At 39.2% G+C, this 23,057-nt stretch overlaps 1 protein-coding gene and 1 long non-coding RNA gene across 3 annotated transcripts in view; both read left to right on the plus strand.

The window, feature by feature from the left end:
- The window catches only part of LOC122869971, a 36,947-nt gene extending 29,165 nt beyond the window's left edge, over positions 1 to 7,782 (plus strand). For both annotated transcript variants that reach the window (XR_006376459.1, XR_006376460.1), the window contains exon 2: positions 7,619 to 7,782. This is a non-coding gene — a long non-coding RNA (uncharacterized LOC122869971). The remainder of the gene's footprint in view (positions 1 to 7,618) is intronic.
- The window catches only part of nhsl2 (NHS-like 2), a 156,009-nt gene that overhangs the window by 50,762 nt on the left and 82,190 nt on the right, over positions 1 to 23,057 (plus strand).

The following is a 23,057-nucleotide window of genomic DNA, read 5'->3' on the forward strand; positions in this document are numbered from 1 at the left end:
GTCCTTGTCTGGCTTCATCATACACTTCTTCTTCTTCTTCTTCTTCTTCTTCTTCTTCTTCTTCTATTCCTTCCAAACTAACTGGAGACTTTCTCCACGAGCGAGTGTTTGAGCATCAAATCTGAAAACTTTGATAAACTGGGTATAGCATGAAGCACTATTATGTAAGATCAATCAACAATTTATTGATTTGGAAATATTGCAGATGACTGATGATCCCCTGCTGTCGGTGCCTTAGCAACTTTGTCTTTAACATTTTGCAGATATTAAGTCAAATTTGAAACCTTGAAGGCTTTATAACTGAGCAGAGATGTCGAGTGTGTGAGAAAGAAAGACGTGCAAACAGAGAAAGAGGGGCAAGTGAAACAAACCCAGTAATATAGCAGAAGTATAACAGGTATACTGAGGTAATGATCTCCCTACACACACACCTCACAATGCATGTTTGTTTGTGTGTGTTTAAGATCATCTTCCTTCAATCCAGATTTCCATTGTAATGACATAAATGTCACCCGACATTGCTTGACTTAAAGCCTCTCTCTCACCCACACATAATATCTTCACTCTACCCATCAAACAGACAGTTTTGTCAAAAATTTCTTGTGCTGCTGCAAAATTTCTTTCTCATCATTGGGAACATTTGCATGGTTGTTCAACGCTGCCTATGTGCTGAACCGAGTGTGTGTGTGTGTGTGTGTGTGTGTGTTTCACAATGTACTTATGTGAAAAGACTGCTGTTTGGAGCTAAACCAGGAATCCCACAGGAGAACGGTGTCAGATCTCTCTGTCTCTGGAAGTTGTTTCAAAGTTCGGGAAACTGTTTCGTCTTTCTGGTTTCCCTGACAAAGTCGAAAATCTGATCAGAATCACTTTATTCACCGGGAAGAATAAATGTGCCTTAGTGATGCTGCAAAGACATATCAACACGAGTATCAACACACATACTGATGTACAGTATATACTTACTCAGCAGGACCTCACATACAGTGCACATACATACCGAATGAGAAACACTGAACATCTTGCTGTAAAGCAAGTACTAGTTGCTATTGTAAACAGGAGAAACATATCACAAACCTTTTTGGGAGGAAATATGTTGTGCAGATGCAAAAAGGTCCAGTTCTTGGGCAACAGAGACTGTGAACAGCAGACTTTGTTTTACATGTACAACTCAACTCAACAGAACTACTACAGCAGCCAGCAGCCACATGTTAACATCGACACCGGTTGGTTAGTTAAATAACTCTTAGCTAACACTGTTCAAGGTAACCAAGCTGATTTTGTTATCCTATAATTGACAAAATAACCACAAAAGTTTTATACAAAATTCTTTTAATATGAGACTTTATCCATAGTTTGACAGAACAAGTGGTCCTTTGAGGAGAAATGCAGCTTCTTGAATGTTACTTTTGCTAGCCAAAATGGCTCAATCACAATAGAGCTGCAGATTCAACAAAATCCTACACATAATGCCCACAGATTTGATTGTATTTTGGGGCCCTTAATGGAAGTTATTCAGATGCTTCTGCTCTTCCACCTTTTTAGTATAGTGATGGCAACACTGGTTCTAACTTTGCAATTTGTTACAAAGAAAATCATACTGTTTATTGTCATTATTAGAATATATGTGTAAAGAAAGGTTTCAAAAACATAAAAACTTTATGTCACATCGAGCTTTATTTGTGGTTTTGTAGATCCCCCAGTTCTGTAGCTCTAGTAGTCCTGTGATTTTACTTTCTATGGTGGGTTAACTTGTGATAAAAGTCACATGTTGAGCTAGTAATTATAATGTCACTTGCGCATAGCATGCGATTTAGCCTGCTGAATCTCTAAGACGCCCCATTCTTGAAGGTATTTTGTTATTTGTGTGTAGATTTGTGTCCCATCGGTGTGTCTCAGTACCTCCCAAAGAGATTAAGGGCCAATTTCACAGCCGAGGATTAAGCTTCATCCCTGACTAAACTCATTTTCACCCCAATGGAAACCTTCATTGAGACAGAAAATTACTCTCAGACTTGTAGCAGCATTTATGTCTGTGATACTACCCTCCCACACTCCTTCATAAGTTTGACAATCACTAATTATCCTTCAGCTCTCCCTGCAGCAGTTTCATTATTTAGTTTCAAAGTTTTAAAAAGTGTTTGTAAATCCTTATGTGTTATTCTAAAATGAGACGTTCACTATGTGAGAAAAGGTGTCAGAAAATGTTTTAATGCAACAAATTACAGCTTTTTAAAGCAATTTATATTTCTGTTTTTTGCTATGTACAGCATCACATATTCTAAGGATATAGAAGGATTCTAAGGATCCAGAATAAATCTATAATGACGACAAAAAAACTGCTGAAATATTTATCCGATTGTAAAATGTGTACAGACTGTATGGTGGCACTGTTTTCCACAATGAATGTGTAGTGTTTGGAAGTCTTCATGTCCTTTAGCTCCAGAGTACAGTTGAAAACTTCTTGTCCCTGGTGTCTGACCGCAGCGTGTCCAGCAGTTTTAGGTTATCTGCTCTCAAGGGATTAACCGATTTTCTCTGGTCTGGAGGAATGTGTGAGAGCTGAACAGCTCTGGCAGAGCGGACAGCAGATCAGAGTACACTCACCCTGCCTGAGGAACCAGAGACTAGACCCGGCTTAACAGTGTGGGTGTTTACATTAATGCACGTAAATATTCAGAATATCAGCCTCAGCCCTGCGAGGGTCTGTGGAATACACATGGAGCGATCAGTAACATAAGAGTGTAACTTATTTTCTCAGCTTCTTCCGATGAGCAGTGGAGTTTAAACAGCTTTGGTTATTTCACATGAGGGATTTTCTGTATTTTTTATTTTGTCTCTGCTCTTCTTGCTGGTTTTCTCATTTGGAAAAAAGACGTCATGAAGTCATGTATACTGTCCACCAAAACAGATTTAGTAATATTCTATTCAAAATCTGGTGACAGTTGTGGGATCGTTGCCAGTTGAAGCAACGATCTGCTGGTTAAACAGGACTTCTGATAAAACAGTAATGCAATGTTTGGATCAATATGCACGTTAGTATTGGTTATTTTGTTATTTATGAAAAAAATGAAGGAGTCTGGACCAGCTTTTTGATTGGCTGAGTTTGAAAATGCTGGCCTTTGGAAAGTATGAGCTTGATTAGGCAGACTTAAAAGTTAAATTGGTGTTTTAGCTGTATAAGGGTTTTAAAAGGCCTCTAGGTTCTCAATTTTAGGCCGCGTTCAGACAGCAGGTGGAGTATAAACAACTGTACAGTGTATTGTGTCTGATACAGGACTTCAAGGGTCCAGATAGTTCCTAGTAGCCAAGACTGACCTGGGACCAAAGTCAGGCCTGGTTCAAATTATATTCAGTCTGATCGGGTTGGGTCCTGTTGTCTGCTGCGGGTCTAGGGTTTGTATGTCAATATGTCTAATAGCCGAGTATATCTGGTCTCGCTAACAGCTCCAATCACGTGGTGTGTCATTATGATCCCAGGAGAAAAATCCTCTGGTTTATTTGGATTGGCTCAGACTGTCCTCATGTCCCTTTCAGATCAGGTCCAAAGTTTTATACACTTCCTGGTTCATGTTTCACCTTCTCACTAGAACCTTGCATCACCACACTAACATCAGCACCGCCCCTTTGCAGTGCTTTCCCAGAGGATTGTTGCAGTCAGTCTAAGAATGGGCATACAGGTGTTGTCAGTTTTGTCAACCAAGGGTTTAATTTGGTGTCCTCTCAAAAACTCCTTGTTTTTGTTTCATGTGCTGTAAATCCTTCTGTAAGACAACCCAGAGGATCGCTTTGCCAATTGTTATTTTTCACCAAAACTCTTGAAATACAAAAATCGCACCTCACAGGGTGCAGCATGTTCACTGGATTTTATCTTCTTCAGACGTGGATGCAGATTTGGTCTCAGTCTCCTCGTGCAGCCTGGTCAGATTACTCATCACAGCAGAATACTTTCTGCAAAATACGCCAAGTGCGACGTGGTTTCCCACACTTCTCATCTGTGCCTGTGGTGATGTCATCAACCAGCAGCAGGCAGTGCATCTCACATTGGTGACATCATGTGTTATTGTTGCTGCTGGGCTGCTCACAGTGAAGTCTCAGGGGTGTATTTTAGAGGCTGCTGGTACTTTCAACTGACGTGACATAGTTGGTGAAAGCCCAGCTTCAGTTTTGGTAATTTTCTTGTAATGGAAGGATCAAGTTTTGCAGTGGGAAGTTCACACACTAATGCCAAGCTAATGTTCCAATTTGCTTGAAAGATTTTCGCCAACAGAAACATAAATATTCATCTGATTCCCAACCATCATCAAAGCTTTGCCCTGATGATCTAAAATACTGAATTAAATACTGCTTGTGCTGCTCTATTGGGAGCATTAAGTTCGGGAATGAAATGTTCAGCTTTAGAAAGTGACCCCTTTAAACCAAGTTTATAACTTAAAAATGAATGCTTGACAATAAAAAACATTTTGTAATTTCTGCATTCCAGTTTCAACCAGCAACTGCAGTAATGGCTTGAGGTTTCCTTGCAGAATGATCTTCAGATCTTTTGTGAAAGGATTTGTGTTATTGCAATGTCTCAAGTGATTTTATCCTTGAAATTATTATATGTTCATGCCATGGCTTAAGGAAACCATGAAAAAGATTCTGTTCCAATCCTGGATTGATTTTTGGAGTTTGTCATTCAGCATCTCTGAAGGATCCCGATGATAAAAGTGTTTTCATTTTGCCAACTAAACACTTAGTGTAACATTGTTCCATATTTATAATTCATTGGTCTTCCTTTTTTCCCAAATGTTGCACAGCTCATTTTGTAACAAAATCCCTCAACTAAACAAAAGCGACCTGGTACAGACGCTGCCACAGACTTGGCCTCATCGCATCTTGGAATGAATTTCACTGCTTTCCTGATGTATTTGTATTGTTCTTTGGCTTTGAGCTTAATGTTTAACCGCCAACCAACAGCACTGATTATTATTTGATTAAGTGACTATGGGGTAAGACTGCAGGAGGCAAATGAAATTAAAGAGCATAATAGAGCAGAACTAAATACCAAAACACAGGGCAGGCCTAATCCTCACTCAGCACAACAATGTGGAGCGGGAGGAGGAAAGTGGAGTGTTTGTCTGATTGTGTGGGTCTGTAGAATATTTGTGTGTGTGTTGTTGTACTTGTGTACCTATGAGAATCAAATGGCTGCCCAAGAATAGATCATGAAAACCCTCTAAAGTGAGGATGTTTTGCCCTTGTTCACCTTATTAAAAGGCTGACTTAAGGTTAAAAGAGTTCTCCACAGATTTAGCATGGCATTTACAGTGTTGGAAATTAACTTTTTTTCCCACCTGTCACTGTGGCTGTTTTTTTTTACCAGCCATTTTCTCGTTTTAACCGGTGTTCTGTCGATGTGTACTACCTATTGAGATGTGCTGCTCAGCGGGTCTGCGCATGACCCACAATCTCCCTGAAATCTTAAATAAAGATACTAGATAATAGAGCATCAAAATATGCTCCCCATATTCTTACAGTACACTTACCCCTGTTTGTAATCAAAAAACATAAATAAAAACGTTATAATACTGTGTGAGTTATATATTTATGGGATATAGGCTACACAACTGGAAACGTAAGGTAGAATTTTTCGACATCGTCATAACATCAGCAGTGTGTAACTGCATGTGAACAATAATAAAACAAGACCTACAATATTCAAGCAATAGGCTATTTTATTTCATAAGGTAAATATTTAAACTCTTAAGGAAAATTCTTATTCTCCCTCTCTCTCTCATAAGCATAATAAGTGTAGTGCTATTTGTTCAAGTAGCGGAGCGCACCAATGACGCACACACATGCGTGCAAGCACAGTTAAGTTGTATAACTGACCACACGACTGACAGTAGTCAGTTGCATCCTTGTTGCATCCTTTAGATCCTTGCAGCCTTTCTTTTCCTTGCTTTTGCTGGAGCATTGCTTTGTTTGTTTCCATGTCGATCAGCTCAATAGCGCAAAGCCATCGGCAGGAATGTGCATCGTGTCACCACATGTGCATGCATCCTCGGGAAACTAAATGGGGACCAACTCGTGAAAATATACAATACTTGTGGTCATTTTTTTGTGTGAAACCTTTCTTTCCAAGGTCAAGAATGAACTTTCACGCTCAGTGATGCGCAAGACTTTTAGATCTGTCATCTGCTTCAACTCTTTAGCTATAAGATCACGCTACTTATGTGGGCATTTTATTCACTTGTTGCAAGAAACTGTTCTCCCAAGAAAAATGACAGCTTCAGTTGTTCGTTCAAATGCCTAAAAACACATTTGTTCATGTTTAACTGACAAAGACATGTGGTGGCTGTGTGAATTATGTGCATATTTTGTCGTTTGGAGGACTTGTTTTGTCAGTTCATTTTCTCCACATCTTGTCTAACAGAATAAAAAGGGGAATGAACATGTTCTGCAGCCTGTTAGTTTAACCCGTGGGCTCTAAACTGTATATTATCTGATATTAGGCAAATAAAACATGTGAGAGATCTGATACCACCAGCTGAAGTCAGCATTGTTTTTATAAATGCAGATTGAAATCCTGACGCAAGCGTCTGGCTCACAGTCTTTGAGCATATTGGTAACAATCTGGACTGTCTAGCTTAACGCTGAACAGGATGACAGTTGTACCAAGCAGGGATCTGCTACTGCAACCCAGTCTGTATTATAGATTGGAAAAAATATAATAGAATTTGTCTATTTGCTCCAACTGAGAGAGAACTGTGAGTGTCATTGTGTTTGCCTGTCTATGCTGTATGTGTGAGTTTGAAAGACATGGGCATTCACCAGACAGGGAGGGTTTAATGAAAGAATCAAATGTCATTGTGGGAACAGAGTTTTTGGAGCTTGAACCATACCAGGGAACAAAAGTCAGGATATCTTGGCCTCTGCTGCTTCAAATTACTCCATTATTTTATTAATCTGTCTCTTGTGAGTCCCTCGACTTTATGTAAGCGCAATACTAAATTGCTTTAGTACCCCTTTAACCAAGACAACAATCGGGACTATAAGTCAAGATATCTCAGCCCCTGTTGTATCAACTTTGACCAAGCTCTAACTTTAGAGTGCATTACTAAATTGCTTGAGTACCTCTCTGATGTTTGCTTACTGTCTCTACAAGTTGACTGACTAATGTAAAAATGAATCCCTGTAGAAGATGATAATTGCAGTAATGTAAAGTACATGTGTATGCTCAAAACCACAGCCACTGTATGGTCTTTTAAACCATGTTGTACTGTATCTGAATCCTGTGTAATACAGTGTGAAGGCAAACAAAGCATATCAAGTGTCTCACTGTGTTGAGATGTAGTGAGCTGTTGCACCAGTGTTGCCTTCAGGGTGTTACTGCTTCAGGCAGACGAGGGAGTGCTGTGAACTGAACACCAGAACAGTGTTATTATTTTTAAAGTTTTAGTTTAGTGCTTCATGTTACTGTCTTGTTTGTTTATTCCCAAATTGCTACAGTCTGTCTGTCTTTAACCCTTCTTTCCATTTATGTTGTTGTTTGTTGTTTATTGTCCTTCCCTTCTCATTTTCTGTCCTTTTCTTCTGGTTTTTGTCTCTAAATAAATGGACGCTAACACGCCAGCCTGACACAGATGATGGATGGATGGATAAACACTTCTCCTCTGGAAGCGAGAGAAGGAGAAGTAAAGTGTAAAAAAACACTGGAGGAAGAAGAGCTGGAGGCATGAAGTCGAGAAGGTGGCAGATGAAAGGAGGATGGGAGGGAGAGAAGAACAAAGACAAAGATGAGGGAAAGAATGAGGTAATATGGGAGAAATGGAGGAAGGACAGAGGGGAAAGAGAGGGACAGAAAGATGCAGGGATATGGAATAATATCCAAAATTTCCCCCACACCCCATGTGGTCCACCTCACCCGTTTGAAATCTTTCCCCCGTGTTCCCCCGCTCCACACACACACCATCACCACGACCACATTATCTGTCCCAAACCAGAGTTATATAACTAGAATAGGGTTCTGAGCCAGACATTTCCTTATGTAACCCCACTCTCTCACACCACAGTGTGACAACAGCTGAATCTTTACTTCTGGTAATAATTGAAGGGTTTCATTCCAATTTCAGTGGAAAAAAAGACTACACCAAAGAAAAGTGTTTGATTTACTTATGTAACTCTTTTGTCAGACCACACCAAAACAGTTGGGTTTAGCTAAAGCAGCACAATGGAAACTTTGCTCATGAGCAGCACCAAATGGCAAAAAGAGGTATTTGATTGAATTCTGAGGACTTCATTACCCATATTTCCAGCAACAGCATGTTAGTAATGCTGTGTTCATGTTCATACAGACCGTAAATATGGGCAGCTCAAAAAAACATTCATATCAACTTCCCAGGCGAAAAGCACAATGTTGACCCACTAGTGACAAAATGGTTGTGTGCAACTTTATTTCTGGGAATATTACGACTTTTTTTCACAAAATACTTTGACTTTATTCTTGAAATGGAACATTTTATTTTCACCCTAACAATACAATAATACTTGGCTGTAGCAAAACCACCATAACTGGCAGTCCAGTGTAAGGTGTGACACATTTAACTTAGCTACAAACATGTACCATGATTTAACCATAGTTTCCTTTGTACTTGCTGACAATAATTTCACAGAGTTTTGAATTTTGTTCTTAATTGTCAATTTTTTTTTACTTTTTACTATTTGGTCAAACAGTGAATCTGTTTCTTTTCTGTTAGAGTGGTTGGGATGCTCTTAAAAATCCTACCTTTATGCAAAATGTTTTTGAATTTACACTCGTATTAATTTCCTGGTATAGTCAGTCATGGTAGAGTCTTTCATGCGCTGGTGTTGTTGTTGCCTCAGTATTTGGGGTCACACAATCCTCAGCGTTTGGCCGTGGGTAGCTGAACAAATGGACAAGCCTGGGAATGTTGTGGATTAAAGTTCTGCACACACACATACACACACACACACTGCTATCACTCGAATGCGGACAGCTGTTCATTCCTTACATGGCCAATCATCCCTGATATCGAGCACACATTGTCTTCATTAGGAAAACATTAAAATAAAGTATTTACATGTAATTAATATTAGAAAATAACTTCATACAAGTTGAAAGATGAAAGTTACATTCACTATTTGAGTGACAGTCCCAGACGCTTCCCATAGAAAAGCTTGGGGAAGCGGCTGTGTGCTGCTCTTTATCAGAGGTGGGAAAGTTAACATAATGTACTGTATATTATGCCAAACTAACCACCACAACATACTGTCTAAAAACACTTGTTGTAAATTATAAATCTCACCTTTTATGGCTTGTCCAAGTAGGGTTGGTAAGAAGAATTTGGGCTAACAATACTAATTTACAAAGAAATGTATAAGATTAAGTTTCACCCAACACATAAAAATCATACACACCACTATATTTATATTTCTGTCAAATTTTTAATGGGCTTTGAAAGGTTTTCTAAAGGGTTGTAGGGTTTTCTGGCAATTGTCATGGATTAGACAAATAAAACCTACGGTTTTAGTTAAATGGTTTTTACCCAAAAGCTGCTATATAATGCATGTATCACATTAGATCATATCATTTCATGTAATATCATAATATTAAAATGTTCCATCAGTGAAAAGCCATGTTGTCTTGTGAGATAAAGGAATTGTCTTGGCCAGACTGTGGTGCAGAGGAACACTAATATATTTAAATGCCTCCCACATTTTCTTATCAAACTCCTAACAGTAATCTGGCTCTGTGGGGGGGTGGATTAGCAGATTAACAGCCTCCAACAGCGCACATACACACACACATAGAAATATACATACACGTGCACATGTATTAATGCAAACTTGCTTACATGCAGGCATTAATACAAGCTTAAGACAGGTGACAGTAGACGACCATCTCCCTGTCAGAATAAGCAGATAAAGAGAAAGAAGTTGGGACAATATGTTGGACTCATGCCACGACGATGGACCACAGTGTGCACAGACTGAAGGCCTGACTGACAGCCAAGAGAATATTTTTGTCTTAAAGGACCAGTGTGTAACATGTAGGAGGAGCTATTGGCAGAAACAGAATATATTATATAATATAATATTTATAAGTATGTTTTCATTAGTGTAAATTATTGCTAACATGATGGCTAAAATGCTAACTTTGAGCTTGTTAACATTCTAACAGATAATGTTAAGATTGTAGTTTAGCTAAACCTGACAAGCTCAGTCTAAGATGTCCTAAAATGGCCACAGTACACAGGATAAACCCTTTTGATCTGTGTAACAACATTTGCCTAGTGCCACCCTCAGGCCAAACGTACATTTTTTGCCCCACTTGTGGTAAGGAGCTAAGAATAGGAAGATATTCTCTCCATTTTTCATCCTTGTTTTCTAAATGTAATGACCATTATAGCTTCACAAGGCTGCTATGTGGCTATAGTATTTTCTTTTAAGAAGTCTTGGAGTTTCATGGTTTATTTTGTGAAGTATTTTGTTACAGAGATTGAACTGACTCAATATGGCAGCATCAATGTTGTAAATCACAGATCAAGTGTGTCTCTCTCATACAGTATTCACAGTAGTCTCTCTTTGTCACACTTTGACAGTCTTTTCTTCTTGATATCCATCTATAGTGTTTTTCTTGCTTTCTCTTGAGCCCTGTATGAGCAGGACTAATATCACCAAGAGACATCACATAGCTTGTTCTACTTCAGGGAATAGTTGATGATTCAACAGTTTACAGCTCTGCCATGTCTTTAGTTTGTAAAAATTGGTGAAGACAGAGATCCCAGGATGGTACAGCTCCTGTGAGAATTAAACTCTGCAATTTCTTCAGCTTTACTTGTTGATTGTTTTTCTTCTCTCAGATGTGGGATTTTCTCTCTTGTTCCTTCATGTATCATTTAAAATGAGTCTTCTTTAGAGAATCCATAAGATGTAGAGTAGGGCTGCAACTAATAATATTTTCATTATTGAGTAATCTGCAAACTATTTTTGAGATTAATCAATTCATAAGTTTATAAAATGTCTGTACTTTTTCAGGTGACCTGTTTTGTCCAACCGACTGTCCAAAATCCAAAGATATTCAATTTACTACCATATATGACAAAGGAAAGTATCAAATCCTCATATTTCAGGACCTGAAAGCAGAGAATGCTTGGCATTTTTGCTTGATTGTAATTGTTTCTGCTCTAGAGGAAGGTTTTGGATGCATTTTTGGTGTTTGGAAAATCTGAGTTGCTGTTACTTTCTCTAAACACAGAGGTTTGTCTACTACTTGAGGTTTACTTATACTATATACAGATGAGTGACAAAGGAAAAACCAACATAAAGTGTCTTAGTAAGGGGTTGGTCCACCACGAGCCTCCAGAACAGCTTCAGTGCTCCTTGGTCTAGATTCTACATGTCCCTGAATGGAGAGAACACCATCCATCCATCCATCCATTTTCTACCGCTTGGTCCCGTTAGGGGTCGCGGGTGACTGGAGCCTATCCCAGTGACTTTGGGCCTTAGGCAGGGTACACCCTGGACAGTGGCCAACTCGTCGCAGGGCTAACACAGACACAGACAAGGACAGACAACCATTCACTCTCACATTCATTCAATATGGGCAATTTAGAGTTATCAATTAACCTAACCGTCTTTGGACGGTGGGAGGAAGCCGGAGAACCCGGAGAGAACCCACGGTAACACGGGGAGGACTCCACCCAGAGAGATTGTGTGATGTTGGTCTGGTCCGGGAATCGAACCCACGATCTCCTTATTGGGAGGCAGGAGCATTAACCGCTCTGCCACCGTGCACCCCTGGAGAAGATAATAACTCTCCATACCAGCAGGTGGCGGTAATCTGCATCCGTCACTCAAAAAAGAACACCGGAAGACCTAGGACTGCAGATATATAAACGAAAGCAGCCCAATGGATCTAGGTTTGCTCGCTCTCGCTCAAACGGTTTCGTAAAACATTTGCTTCTAAGAGAAAATGTTTGATTTCCTGTCTGATCTCTTGTCCTGTCTCTTGTCATTGCATGTAACAGACAGGACGGATTCAAGATGCTAGATAGCCACCTAACATTAGCACAATAACAACAACACAAATGATACATTTAAATATATTTATCTTCTTGTTCACTGATTCGCTTAAGCTGAACAGCCAATTAGAGTGATTTCTCTCAACGACAGCCTCCGGCACCGATTCAACATGCTCAGTTGGCCGGGTAAGCTGCAGATGAGTGCCAAAACACTGCCAAAAACTAGGGCTACAGACGCACACTGTCGGCAGACATTGGGTGTGTCAGGGCCTTAACATGTCGCTCCACAATCTTATATAGGTGTTGCTGGGTTGAGATATGGTCACTGTGAAGTCCACAGCAAAAGATTCACGACTTTCATACTTGTCAAACCATTCAGAGTGAGAGTTGTGTCCATATTCTTGGCAGGTGGCAGTGGATTGCGCCCTTTGGGTTTGGAGTGAGTTGCTGCCCCAAGAGGATGAGTTAAAGTATCTCAGGGTCTTGCTCATAAGAGAGGCTGAGATTAGAGCATGTGATCAACAGGTGGATTGGTGAGTTGCTAGCAGTAATGTGGGCATTGTCCCATACCGGTTGTTGGGAAGAGGGAGCTGAGCCAAAAAGCAAAGGTCTCAATGCACTGGTCGATTTCCTTCCATCCCTCGCCTATGGCAATGAGCTTTGGGTAATGGCTGAAACTCATTTTGGCTGCCACAAGTGGGCTCATCCTTAGAGGTAGGGGTGAGGAGCTCAGACATCTGAAGGGAGCTAAGAGTAGAACCACAGGTCCTTTGTGGCAAAAGGAGTCAGTTGAGGTGGTTTGGGTGTCTGATTCTGATGCCTCCTGGACATCTCCCTTTGGATGTATTCTGGGCACATCCAACTGTAAGGAGACCACAGGGCATGCTGGAGGGATTACAAATTCCTGGGAACATCTTGGGATCCTCCAGGGAAGAACTGGAAGACGTGGCTAGGGAGAAGGATGTCCTTGCTTAGCCTGCTGCCACCATGACCCAGACCCTGATAAGTGGTCAAAAATGATTAGATGGATGGATCAAACCATTCAGTGACCCATCATACCTTCTATAGAAGCATCTGTATTTGTTATATTTCTTCACTCATTCATTTTGTTTCTGTAGTCACTTATCTGTATATTCCATATACAGTATATACAGCATATATATTTGAATATACCATATTCCCATGTTTCAGTCATATGTGTACTCAGTGTTGTGTCCTTCCCTTTCCCCACATTGTCTCTCTCCTCTTGCACACACATTGTAGACATCCCTCAGGTGTGGCCTCAGATGGATCAGTCCATCCCTGTATTATGACCTCAGTCCTTGTGTTGTTGCCTCAGTTTGTGGGGTCGATACTATCTTCACCATTTGGCCTTGGGTCACTGGACAAATGGACAAGCCTGGGAGTCTTGTGGATTAAGTTGTACACACACACACACACACACACACACTGCGATCACTCAAATGCATACAGCTGTTTATTCCCAACACGGGTCTTCTTTGTTTTCAGAGTCACATTGGGTTTATTAAAAAAAAAATAAAAAAATAAAATAAAATAATTGCATACAAGTAATACAATCAGAAAGTATATTCATACCTGCAGGATGAAGGATGAAAGTTACACAGCTACACACACACACATATATACAAACATAAAGGCAGGATTAAGGGCTAAGAATGGGTTTAAGGATGTGGTGGTTGGCAAATGAATAAATCTCTATAGACATTTGTGTCAGTCTGAGTACGTGTGTGTGTGTGTTTCTGTGCGGTGGATCACAGTGTAATCTCAGTTATTCCCCTGGTTTGCTCTCTGGGGGCATGACCACACACACACACACACACACACATAAATACAAACATACACAGATTTTTGTGCATCAGAGTGTAATCTGTGTTCCTGTCCTGTCAGAGTCCTCGCTCAGCGGGAATCATTAAAGAGCAGTTAATTACCCATAATCCACTCTGGGCCAGATGTCTGCTCTGTTGGAGTTTTCAAAATGTGTGTGTCAGTATTTGCCACCATTTGTGGCAACCTCCTCTTCCCTTTTCTCGTATTTTCATGCCCATACTCATTTTGTTTTCTCCATTCTTTTCTCCTCTTTTTCTTATATTTCCCCCCCTCCTCCTCCTGCTTTCATTCATCCTTTGTGGAGAGTGTGTAAGCTTGACTTCTGTTCTTTTATTCTATGTCAGTATTGCTCCACCTCTCCACTTTTTGTCTTTGCCTCTTTTCCTCTCTCTGTTTTTGTTCCTCTGCCCACAAATCTGTTCATCCCTCCCTCTCTATTCCTCTCCTCCCTCCCTCTTACTCTCTCATTTCGGTTCACACTCACTTGGACCCAGAGGGACTCAGAGTTGACTTGTTGCAGTCTACACAAGACAAACCTTATTACTGAGCCACTTTAAGGTACTGTAACAATTTATGTCCACTGTATATATGTATGTGTGTGTGTGTATTGGGTGTGTATGTGTTCATGTATATGACTTGTATTACTTTGAATCTTGCTTGTTACATTGAGAGTACTTAAGTGCTTACTGAGGCTATATGATACTATTACAGACTTTGAGCTTTGATATCTGTCTGGTTGGTGATAATAGAGGTTTTATGGCTTCATGGTTATTTTACACCTTGAATTATTAACTTGTTAAGGGCTTATTTGACAACTTTCAGTTTTAACTGGGTCAGATGATCTTAAGTTTACTTGGTTACAGAGGAAATGTGTCAATTATCTGAATCATGATGTATAGTAATTTGAAGTGATGAATTACTATTGCTGGTTTTTGTATTATGTAACCCAACAAACCAAATAGTATTTGAGAATGATTTTTATGTTGTTTTTTTAAATACACATTTGGTGCAAAGTGGGTGGTATTTCTAATATAAAATAATGTGTTTGGTGACTAACAACTCAGCTTACATAGTGAGTTTAGATAATCATACAAATGTTGAGTTTCAGAGTTTCTTCTTGACAAAAACAATCTCACCTAAAGGCCCAATTATTAGTTGTTCTGGAGCTTTTGATCGTATCACCTGATCTTCATCAGCAAATGGAGGTTTCCCAGTTGTCATGGAAATGTAGCTGTTTAATTTTTTATTTTTCTTCATGTCTTCATGTTGGCTTAAACGTTGAGATAGAAAGTTCATTCTTGACCTTGGAAACAGTAGTTGACACAAGAGTCTAACTCCAAGGTCCATTTAGTAGCTGATCTTAACTTACAGAAAAAAAAGTGTCAATTACTTGAATCATTCTAACTGAGGATATTTTGAAGTGATGAGTTACTTATTCTGGTTTAAGAAACCTGAAAGACAATCAACCAAACAGTAACGGTGAGAATGACTTTTTGTTGTTTTTAAATGTACATTTAGTGCAAAATGGGTGGTATTTCTAATATAAAATAATAAGCATAAGGAGAGTAGTTTATTGTTTTTTTCTGGCGACTAACAACTCAACTTATGCAGTAAGTTCAGATAATCGTAGAAATGTTCAGTTTCAAAGTTCCTTCTTGACCTTGGAAACAATTACCAAAACATTTTCACCTCTAGGTCCCTTTAGTAGTTGTTATCGAGCTTTCAGGTGTATCAGCAGATGGAGTTCTCCCTCTTGTTTGTGTCTTGTGTAGATGTTCAAGTTTATATTTTTCTGAGCACTTTCAGGACTTCTTGTCCATGTTGATTTTCAAGTTGAGATTCACAGTTCATTATAATTTTATTGCAACTTCATTACTTAGTTATCCTGCTTACATTTTCAACTTCAGCAACATGAATAAGCCAATAGTCTTTCATGTTTAAACACAGCAATAACCAGATTTGTGTGTAAAAATTACTTTCAACAAAAAAACATCGCACCAGCATTTATAATTGTGCAGTATCATTGCAAGTAAATCCACACAATTTTTTTGCATCACGTCAACTTTATTCAACTTTGGTGAACTTAAACCTACAAATTCACGGAGAGTCCAAAACAGAGGAAGCATAAGCATAAGCAGAATCATAGCTTATTACCTTTGTTGTACCATCAACATGTTAGCGGTTAGCTTGCCAGCTGTAGTTCACCAACTGCTAGTAGTCACTATGTCGCCACGCTTCTAACAGGACACACAGAAGAACTTCGCTGTGCCACTTTCTGGTGTGACCTGGGCTTAAATAAAATAAGGCTGTAATCAGTAAATTGTTCCATGGCCCTTAACTGACAAACTGACAAACTTCAAATCCAGTGAAAGCTGGATTAACCACGTTTGGCTGAACCACTTCTGTGTCCAGCCACTAAGAAGAAGAGATGTAGTTCATGGCCGTCTTCTTGGTTGATTTCTGGGTGCATGAAGTCGTCAATATTCAGACAGTTACCTCTCACTGCTAGCATGTGATGTTTCCTAGTGCAACATTTAACACTCAGAGATGTACAGCATGGAGAAAAATTAATGGTTTCACATATTTTCACAACTCAGCAAGGGGCCTACTTTCAAAAAAAGTTTCCTGTCCTTGAATCAACCTCAACACATCAGATTTTCACCCTTGTAACAGCTCAACTGGTGAAAATGAAGTGTTGGCGTCAGCAAGTGAATCTGAGACATACAACAATGTTTAATTTACTTGGAAGAATCGCTCTTTACTGCTAAACCAGATTTGTTTGCAAGCTTTTTGGAAAAATAAGACAAGTTAAACAAGTTTTTACACCTTAACACTACGTCTGTGTAGCTGAAACAATTCACCTCCCTTTCATTTGTTTGAACTGGACAAACAGGTACATCATTTTTGGTGTCATTTTTCTTTCCTTGTAGCAGCTCTTTGAAGGGAGAATACCTATTGAACAGACCTTGTACAGACCTTTTTTCTAGCTGAAAACCAATGTTTATGGATATTTAGTAGTGTTGTTAATGGATTCAGGTCCAAATTTTGGACACTGTAGTGCAAAGTATTTGAATTCTACATATTGTGTTATAAATATGCATACCCCCTACTGGCTGAAACCCAGCTATTGTATTGGTGGCAGGTGACGTATATGGTAACAGCTTTTGTCACCAACCAACCCCAAACGGAGAGTCTTGACAGTAGCTTCTCATGACTGACTACCACGCTGTCGGAGGGAGATCTTTTGTTTGCCTTTTTTTGATCCCTTGTTTCTCTCAAAGCAACCACTAGCTTATTATGAGAAGGTTTGGCTTGGCATGCGCTGCATTGTTTGCATGTTAGTTCAAGGTCGGGCCACGTTCATGGGAACGAGATAATAGGACAGTAAATATTATGGGTGCTAGGGTGAGATTTGGGCAGCAAAAGAGAAAGAAAGTCGGATTACTTATCCTTAGGTGAACTTGTGTGAGATCTGAAGTGATGTTGGAGGGAAAGATAGATCTTCTGGTCATTCTTGTGTGCATAGGATATGAGAAAGAGCGCAAGAGAGAGAGAAAGAAAGCAACAACAGTGGGAATGTGAAATTTTCTCACCTTGTCTGGTTTTCTGGCTGGGACAGACAGAGAAAGAGATGGAGATAAAAGAGGGCACAGACAGATAGCGAGAGGCTGAAAAAGTTCAAAGAAGTGGTTCAAAGAAAGAAGAACAGAATGTCTGATAGAGCGAGCCATCAGCATAACATAGAGCCCTGAAACAGGGAGAAAGAGAGCAAACATCCCTGTTATTCACAGTGATAGCTGACAAGACACAGCCGTTTGTGTGAAATTGATCCCGTCTACTTAACGAGATGTTCTGAAAAAATGGCTGGCAAAACGGCAAATCAGCGAAAAAAGGGAACAGCTCACTCTCTTACAGCGCTCTATTTCCCCCTCTGGGCCTCGACACCATTACGTAAGCGCCGGGATCGAATATAGGCAAAAGCTAAAAGTGATCTTTGTGGGAGGCCCTGGGATGAACCTGGATTAGTGATGGTTTAGGGATATTTGTTATAGGGAATCCCACCAGATTTCACTGTGCAAATATGTTTCTTATATGCCAGGGAACATTAACTGCTGTGGCAAAAGGAAAAGAAGAAAACAAGTTGGAAGATGTGCGTTCAGTCCCTTGTGATAGCAGCCATCCACCTGCTAAAGTGTCCTTGAGCAAGGCACAGTATCACTACTAGCTCCAGTGATGCTGCTCTTTTAGCTCTCCTCCATGTTAAAGGCCAATAAGGGAAAACGCTTCTTTCTTTTCTATCGGTTTCCTCGAGCATCCTGCATTTTCAGATGGTCATATGATATTTTTTTAGCCTTGCTATCAGCGTGGCTTTGTAGATGGAAATGCTGGTCTGACGGTCAGCCGATCGCTGGGTCCAGCACTTTAGTCTAGACTGAAATTCATCCAACAACTATTGGATGGATTGCGATTACATTTGGTACAGATATTCAGTCCCCTGAGGATTTTTCAAGGTTAATTTCTGTAATATAAAGCTTAGACTATGTGAAGCTGATGAGGGCTGAGCTGAAGTTATTAATCGATAAACCGCTTTGATCTATTGGCAGAAAATTAGTTGGCAAACATTTTTAATAGATTAACAGTTTTTAATAAAAAAAAAGCTAAACATGGTTCTGGTTCCAGCTTCTCAAATGTGAGGATTTACTGCTTTTCTCTGTTTTATATCATTGTAAACTGAATGGAAACCCTGGACTTACATTCTCTTAAACAAAATAAGCAATTTTAGGGGGCTTTAGGGGATTGTGCTTGACATTTTGCACTATTTTCTGACAAGTTATAGACTAAATGATTAATTGATTAATCAAGAAGATAATCAGCAGATTAATCAATAATAAAAAATAATGCATAGTTGCAGGGTTTAAAAGACAAACTTCTTCAGAGTCAGTCCTCAACTGTAGTACCTACCCTGTAAAGAGCAGGAGTAGAAATACAGAGAAACAGACATCATTTGTCCTACAAGACACAACATCAGCACCCATTTTAAACATGATGTGTTTCATTAAAAAAAGCCATAATGATCCTAATATAGAGAAGAATATACTACTAAAATGCGTCTTTGGGGAGAGGAGATGAACTGTGAAGTAATTTTTCTCAGTTTCACTGCTCAGGCTGTTACAGCTGTGATGGCTCTCTGCAGAAGAGTTAGTTGTTTCTCTGGAAGAAAACAGACGGAAGTCATTGTGCTGGAATCTCATCTTCATTTCCTAATGTTTGATCCTATCAGTGTATTAGCAGAGAAAAAGAAACGTCAACAAATGTGATATGTATGAGAGGTCGACATATCAGAATTGCAATCAGACAAGGTTTCATTAAAATTTCTTAGATACATCACATTTACTGCTGCTGCTGCTGCTGCTGATGCTGATGATGATGATGATGGCATTGGTGCAGAAAGTAAAACTGCTTATGCAAGACTCACTAAGGAAAATACTTCTGTATCTTTTTACAAATTAAATGTACTTCAGCTTTATACAGGACGTGAACGCAGAGACACTGAATTCAAAATATGTTCCATATAAGTTATTTATAAGATAACATTATTATTGTATTATTATAATATATTATATTATTAATCTTATCTTTTCTTATATAAGTGGAATATACAATGTATTTTGCTTTGCATCTTTGTGTTCACTCACCTGAAGAGAACCTGTACGAACACTTCATTTGAAGAGATAAGATGTCTAAATAAACAATCATTTCTATAGATTTGGTGTGTGGTGAAACCTTTCAATTTGCAATTACTGTATACATGTTTTCATAAAATGATTAATAAGGCAATATCTGAAAAACAATATTGATTTTTGTCCTCAGAAATTGGTATAGGGCAGTGTCTTAAAATAACCCCTAACTTCAAAATTAGACCATGATTTGCAAAATGTTTATGCCAGCACTAAATATGGTTGTGTGGGTGTGATATCTTTTTCTAGACTGTTGATATTTTAGAGCACATCTCTTCAGTAACTTCAGCACCTTTTTCTATCAGCTCTTTATCAGGATGTGCGATGCAGCAGTAGAGAGGAGGAGGAGAAGGAGAGGTGACATGGCAGAGCAGAGCTGGAGGAGATGGAAGGATGGAGCAGATTTCTGATGACAGCAGGTTCACTCTCGTTGTAACGGATCAATATAAAGGCAGACAGAGAGAGAGAGGGAGACTGTCTCATGTTGTATTTAGATATCTTAAAACCATCATTACCATGTAATATTTAGATTAAAGCACATTGAATGAAATTAAATTGAACTGAATTGAAAAAATGAGACAGAGACAGAAAAGCTTAAATAAACAAGCGAACAAAAAAACATAAACATGACTGCAATTTGCTGAGGATTAGTCCTTTTCACAGCAAAGTTGTCCAGCAAACAAATCACATACTGTAACTACAAATAACAAGTGGATCTCCCAATGCACCTGCACTGAAAATACAATAGCAGAAACTAACTGAATTATAAAGTTCACTGTCAAAGACAAAATCCTACCGTTTCCTTTTTCCAGACAGTACGATGGTTGCATTTAGAATAATATAATTCTAAGTGAAAACTAAATGTCCCCATATAGTCAGAAGAATATGATGGGCTTGAAAGAAAGATGGAGAGATGAGGAGGTGAAGAGTTTTGGGATATGAAAGGAGAAGACAGGAGGGGAGAAGAGTGAGGACAAGAATGGCCTCCAGTGCTCTTTACTGTCTGTTCCTGCCAAATGGACATGACTTACCGGCTGTGTATGTGTGTGTGTTTCATGTTCTTATATCCTGGTGGGGACTTTAACCTGAATGCACACTAACCCATGGGACACAAATTGAAGTCCCCACGGGTAGAGACTGCTTTCTGAGGGTTGAGCCTTGGTTTTAACGGCGACCTGTTTTCTGTTTGCGTGCATGGTTTGAGTTAAGAATTTAATGAATTTCACAAACAAGAATGACCTTTTTACTTTAAAGACACATCTTTATATACAGACCATCTCATTTGTTGACTGTCACCACAGTTTAAATCAATAACAGGAATGGCAATGTGTTTGTATTTGTTTGTTTATATTTGTTTATATATAGTCTCACAATAGCTATACAGCTGTGTGTCACAACAGCCTAGCTTCTGGCATAGCAGCGGTTAATGGATGAATTGCAACATTTCTTAATTATATGACAATTTGTTACAGTGATTCATAAAGTAAAAGAAACTTTTGCTGGTAAAAGTTTTACAGCTGCTCAGATGTTTTTTCAACTTTATACTTTTTTACGCTTTTTTTGGCTGCTAAGCTTTTTTAAGATATCAGAGTTTCGATTTCACTTTGTGAATGGGATTTGGATTAGCATTTGTAATTAGTTTTCTTTTTGAACAAAGTAAAGAATAAAGTGTCAATTCCTTAATTGATAAAGTAGTTGATAGATTACTTGATAGTGAAAATAATCGATGCTTGTTACCGAGTGAAAGTTAGTCTTTGCGAGCTAAATGCTAACCAACATCCGTGATTGTATGCTTTACTTTGGATTAGCTTATTTGGAATGAAACACATGGATTTATTGATTATATATTGAAATAATTGTTATTTTTAATGTTGAGATGGGCACTGTAGCTGTCATGCTAGCTGGTTAGTTGGTGCTAATGCCTGCAGCATGAGTAGGCCTACTGCCCAGAGAGCCCGGACTAATTACATAACCGTTTCCTTTTAGTCTTTAATGTAGTTTTTTAAAATGTGCGCTTTTAATGGGCTAGATTTCCATTGTGAACTGGCTTCAGCGATGCAGAAACACCTGTGTGTGTGTCTGTGTGTGTCTGTGGTTCACTAGATAGATATGTTGACTAGATAAAAGGAGGGGAAGGCAAACGAGGAGGGTAAGGGAGGAGAGATAAAAGGAGAATTGGGGGACAGATGAGGTAGAAGGTGTGTGTGCATACTTGTCATTGTTCTGGGTCTCTGATACCCTGAAGTCTATGCACTCTATATATGATCACACACACACACATACACACACCTACACACACACACACACACACAGATGCACACAATATTTCCTTCGAAAATGTTATTTTGTACATCCCTACCTTTCGTCAACCGGCCTCTCCTCTCCTCATTCTGTATTCTCCCCATTTCTCTCCTCTCTCTCTGTCTCACTCTTTCACCCTCTCAATCTCATTCCCTGTGCTGCTCACTTCACTTTCAATTTCTCTCCCGCCGTCTGCACCCACCCAGTCTCACGTCTTCATTTATTCATTCCTCTGACTCTCAGTATACACTTCTTTTTTTTTTTGCTTCTCTCTCTTTCCACCTTCGTCACTCCCCTGCAGTCTTTCTCCATCACTCTTGTTTTTCTCTCTCGCTCTCTGCAGTTAAACTATATGGCCAAAAGTATGTGGACAACCAAACATTACACCCAAATGTTTTTTGAACATCTTCTTCACAAAACCCGGGCATTAGTTTGCTGCTTTAACAGCTTCTGTTAGGAAGACTTTCCACCAATCTGCCTGCAGGGATTTGCAGCCAGATTTTCAGCCACATGAGTTGGAAGCACACTATTGTCTAAAATGTTTGCAAGTTTAACAGCTTTCAGATCATGCAGATATGTATACTGTTCGGTTTCCGTTAATAGACCAAAAATAATGGACATAAGAGCAAATCAGAAACATGTTTTCAGCATTTAAACCACGATGATAAAGAAAAAGTTGAATTCCGCACGCTGTCAGCACTGAGTTTGATGTCACACCGTTTGATGTCGCACCATTGGATTTTCTTACACACCTGTCTGCCAGATGTGCATTCGATAACTCTTAGTTTAGCATTTAGAGCACAAAAGTTAGCATCTTCAGATAAAGGTTGGTGGGGTAGTGTTTATGTAAAAGCTTGAAGGAGATTTCTTCAACTTTATTAGTCATTAGATTGATGAGGTAAGATCCTAAAGTATCTTTGTGTGTTAGTGGGATGTAAGATTCTCCGGTCACAGAGGCTGGCTGATAAAAAAAATATTCAGGAGGAAAACAGATTGTCTGAGCTGTGTGATTTGGGAAAAGTGGGAAGTGAATCCCATTTCTTTTTGTATTATGCGTAGCATGATTTTCCGTGAAATGCCTCATCATAATTATGAAATATTTACAGATTAATAATTGGAATGGTTGTTTAATTTTGAAGTT

The sequence above is a fragment of the Siniperca chuatsi genome, linkage group LG22 (assembly GCF_020085105.1).
Source record: "Siniperca chuatsi isolate FFG_IHB_CAS linkage group LG22, ASM2008510v1, whole genome shotgun sequence".
In the NCBI taxonomy this organism is placed as follows: domain Eukaryota; kingdom Metazoa; phylum Chordata; class Actinopteri; order Centrarchiformes; family Sinipercidae; genus Siniperca; species Siniperca chuatsi.